Here is a 4,974-nt window from a genome sequence, read left to right as displayed (position 1 = left end):
GTGTTTATGGACCAGCTGAAATCTGATTGGCCCCTGAAGCGCCCCTGTTGTGTCACTCCTTGTTAAAAACAACTGTATTCACAAGCAGGTGCTGCTAATTCCGATGCGACTTGAACGCAGCATGAGACTGCACCTGAAGAGAGCTGAAGGGAAAGGTGGCGCACGGCGTTTCGTCCTCCACAGGAACTTCACAGTGAGTTACGATTCCCCACATTATTTGGTGTTAAAAGAGCGTTTACGTGCTGCTGTTGCCGTTCTGACGGCCCGCCCGTGGTCGGCGTAGGAGCTACATGAGCTAGGAGCTAGGATGCTACATTTCCGTTTACACTCGCATTATACACCGTTAGAAAGCTAAACAGCATCAGACAAACAGCTGTTTTTAAAACTGAGGAAACACTGAGGCAACTCACCGATGACGTCTTTCAGTGATCCACGGGTCGATGACACCCCGACAAAAACAGGCTGGCAACATCCACAAAGGTCCAGAAGATCCACTGCAGCCAAAATATTTAGTCCAAAACATGATAATAATCCACAGAAAGTTGTTTTCTCCTTTCAGATTAGCAGACAACGTGCCCGTCTTCCACTTTCTGTGCTGTTTTGAAGGCAAATTTGCAAAATATATTCAGCGATGTGTGTCTTTGCTCAAACGCAGTGGAGACACCGGCAAACAAAGAATGAAATGAAATGTACACCTCACTGAGTACGGACATCTGCATGGATGTTAGACATGTACTTAGCCCCTCTGTGGCCCTTTATGGCCTCTGATTTAGAAAAATCCCAGATCTGCCCTCTCTGGCAGACCACTTGCTGATGCACCGCTTGTGATTTTTTCCCTGGTAATGTCGCCACAGATGTCATAACACTGCGAATGCAAGCTTTCATCAGGGGGCCATAGGCTCAATCCTAACTGCGTTTCATCATTCAGCAACAGATGGTGACTCTGTGTGTAAGTTAAGGTCAGAATTTTAGTTTACAGCCTTCAGACAATGTGAAGAAGTAACAGCTCTGTCAGAGACGTCTTATGTATTGTGTTGCAGATACTGTAGCTGCAGAAGTTAGCGTGCTAACCAGATAAATCCTCAGTAATTGGTGTATGCTGTAGTGACACAATTAAAGATTTTACACAACTAAGCTCACAGGATCTTTAACAACATTATTGGTAGCAATGCAGATGAATAAAATGACTGTATTTTTATTTAGATACATTTCAGTTGACATAACCGGGGCCTTTAAACAATAAGCAGCTTATTATGTTGCTCTGTGTAACGCAATCCCTCGGCCTGATATTGAAAATCTGTCATTTCTTCTATATAATATCGTGTAGCATGTGCAGGAGGACAGCACTTTAGATAATTAGAATCTTGCTCCACTGCTGGATATGAGAATAAGCAACCCAGACTGTCCAAACATAATGTCAGCGAGGAGACAGGCTCATCATCCATCGTCTCTCTGGGGAGGACAGTGTCTCAGCCTCTCGCCGGCTCAGTCGAGGTGATTATAGAGTAATAAAACCCGTGTCCACTTGTGTACCGCGGAGCGGGTTTGCCAGGCAGGCTAATCTGATGCTGAAATCCTCCTCGTGCTCACATGAGCTAGCAGGCTTTCTGACACAATATGAGTCTGCCTTGGACAATTAAACGCACATTAGAGAGGCAGTCAGGTGTTTTGTCACCTCTCACTGCTGTTGGATGTTTCCTCCCCTGCTTGTGCCCTGCAGGCGTTTCAGGCTATTTATTATCAGCAGCAGAGAACAACAGTGCTGATTGAGAAATCTGGTTATTAGGAGAACAGAAAGAAACATACAAAGTGCCTCTCTTACAAGCTGAACAGTAACATGACTGAGGCAGAGTGCGAGTCTGACCCTGCTCCTTGAGTGAGTTTCCACAGAGACGCTGACGTCAAGGCAGCTGTGGCAGTGACGCCTCAGCATGTTAATGAGCTCTAAGACATGTTGTCAGTCACCTGGTGGAGGCGAGTCACCCAGAAGCAGCAAAACAAAAAGTACAGCGTGTTGGGAGGACACAGCCGAAGAGCTGGACGGAGAAAAACAAGAGAGAGAGGGAGGAAGTGTGGACATGGGTGGTTTATTGGTACGGAAAAAGCCACTGAGCCGTTCCTAATCAGACCTGTGTAGCCCTGAGCACACACTCCACCATGAAGCAAAGGGTGGAGTGTGCTTAGCCGGCTGCCCACCTCCTCTCCCCTCATCCTGCCTTGTCTGGCTCTGCATTATGAAAGGTCGCCAATGTCGTCTGGACCTGTTACTCAGGACGCTGTGCAGCCATGATTCACCCACCACAACTCCCCAGACTTAGAAAACTTCTTTCATTCAGGCGGAGACGCGACGAGGCGCTGAGACTTTGTGAATGTGCGTGCGCGCTCTTGGCCACACGCGTATGCCTACAGCACGCACATATTGTACTTGTTTCTGTGTATTATATTGAACTTTGCATTGGCTTTGCAAGCACAGCTGTGTATTATTCTGCGAGCATGTGTAGTTTATAAGAGGGGGGATACATTGGCTGCAGTCCAGTCCCAGCTAAGCCATCGTTGCCAGTTTTGGATGGCATGACACCAAGTTGGCAGCAACTGCTTTCAGACTCAGAGGCCGGAGCAGGAAACAGAATGGCAACTTTGTTACGTGAACTGCTGCCGCAGAGTTGGTGCTTGTATGTTGCCTCTGCAGTTAAATGGCAGCGCGATAAAGCTGACTGGCGCTGACTTCGCGATTGGTAATTCAGAGGAGCGGAGCGAGGGAGAGATTGACACCTCGAGACCATGACCGCAAATTTCTGCATGTCGTTTATACATGTAATCATGCTCTTACATGCATGAAGACAACGCTGCTGTTTTGCAGTGCTGCTCCGCTTTGTTATGAACAACAACTGCATTCATCAGTCTGCGCCTTTCCGGTAAGATAAGGAACACAGACCTCATTAATTCAAAAGAAACATATTGTTGAGGAACAATCGGCTAATGAATAAAAACTGATTAGTTTTCTCCTGCCAGCACTCTGTGTATAGGTTTGTTAATCTTCATGAACTGGGAGGGCATCTCTGTTTGCTTGTGTGACTGTGTTTAAATATGCTTATTTACAGTGCGATCTGCTTTGTTTGCATCGTATGTGTATGTGCGCGCCGTCTCGTGTGCATGTGTGTGTCCATGTTTATTTATGCTCCGTGGCAATGCATACATTTCTTGCTGGGCAAAGAGGAACAGATGAGCAAACAGCGAGTGAAGGAGGGCCGGCCTGCGGGCTGTTTGTGTGCGTGCCACAGAGTCGGAGGTAATAACAAAGGCTTGCTTTATGTCCTGTTTTGGTCCACCTTCCTAGAGTTTGCTTTGTGGTTTTTGGGTGGACATAACTCCTCTTGATGGCTGAGTTGTGTCAGCAAGATGTGTAGCCTCCCCCCTGCATGACATATAAATCACTGCCTCCCCCACTGAGTGACTTCACACCACACAAACCCATCACCCAGAAACAGTGCCAGCCACAGCAAAGAAACTCACAGCGAAGTATTTCCTCGCCCAAACTTTTGCATACTTCTTTGGGAGCAATAGCAGAATACATATTCACAGAACATACAATAGCTACTGTAGGCAATTTCAGACGCAGTGGGGGAAAATGCAATCACCCACAGAGTATTAGAGCTCTCTGAGGACAGATGATAGCCTTATACTCCTTATTAGGTACTTAAAATTGTGCACATTTAAGTATCTACAATCTGTTTCACGCCCTTATACAACAGTAAGTATACATCCCATTCACGGCTCAGCTCTTTGATGCTCTCTTGGACCACAGAGGCTACACACCCCTTCCTCCATTCACGTTCCTGTAACATGCAAAGCTGCAGCTGGTGGCTTTTCAAATGAAATTTTCAGACCAGTCACAAACCAAGCGAGCGGGTTATGAAGAGGCATCCAACACCAGAATGTCATCCTGGCTTATAAATGAGTCCCGCACCCCCAGGGCAGGCCCGGAGCCAGGGTCAGGGTCTGGCACACTGGAGGAAAGTTAGCTCGGCTCGAGTCGGAGGAGCGCTCAGAGCTGGCCGCTGCAGCCACGCAAGCGTAAAGGCATCTCTCAGCGGGGAGGTTTCCTGCGGCAAAAACAAGCGCGCGTTCAGGTTTGTTGACTTAGCCGAAGCTGGCACGAGGATGTGTTATTTTGTTAGAGTGCAGGTACACGGCTGACAGCTGGTTGGCTGAAAGAAATACTCATGATTTTTTAACTTAGTGGTTTATTTCCCTCGCTGCACTTCTGTTTTCCATTTTCCACAAGCCACTTCTCTGTGCATGGCTTTACTGCACGGGCTGGGGCTTTTGTGTTAAGTAATATTTAACGCAGTCCCAGAAAATCTATTTCTAAATGTTTTGCTCTTGATAAATGAAAGTGTGCAGTCATCACTTCCAGCATGAGCAGCGTTTTTCCTCATTTTCTTCAAACGCATTTTGATCAAATGTTTGCCGAGCGGCAGCTACGCATTCGGGTTGTTTTCTGAAAAAATAAACAGGGGAGTGAATTTTAATAAATAAAGCAGACACTTCGCGGTGATGGATAGAGCTTATCTTTGAATACCTGCACCGGTTTGGCATCTGCATATGCTAAGATGTATAGCCTGACTGGATGTGAGGAGGAAGAAAAAGGACAGAGATAACAGAGACATAAAACACAGCTTGTTACTATGAACTGAAATCTGAGTAAAAAGTCACTTTGAGCCTCCCAGAAGCAGAACAACACAGAAGCAACTAGGCTTTTAGTTTCTCAAGTACAGATGTTACCATGATTGACACAGCTTCACGAGGACATTACAGTGATGCTTTAGCGCTTCCAGCTCTCCTCGGCAGTGAAGAAGAGGCTCTCTTACCTCAGCACATAAAGTGCTCGCCAGGGGAAATGGCAGTATTTAAAAATGGATTGCCTGTTTAAACAGCATGTAAAATTAACCGGATTATAGATGTATACATCTA

The sequence above is a fragment of the Chaetodon trifascialis genome, chromosome 15 (genome assembly GCF_039877785.1).
Source record: "Chaetodon trifascialis isolate fChaTrf1 chromosome 15, fChaTrf1.hap1, whole genome shotgun sequence".
NCBI lineage: Eukaryota > Metazoa > Chordata > Actinopteri > Chaetodontiformes > Chaetodontidae > Chaetodon > Chaetodon trifascialis.
Note: the sequence above shows the minus strand (reverse complement) of the source record.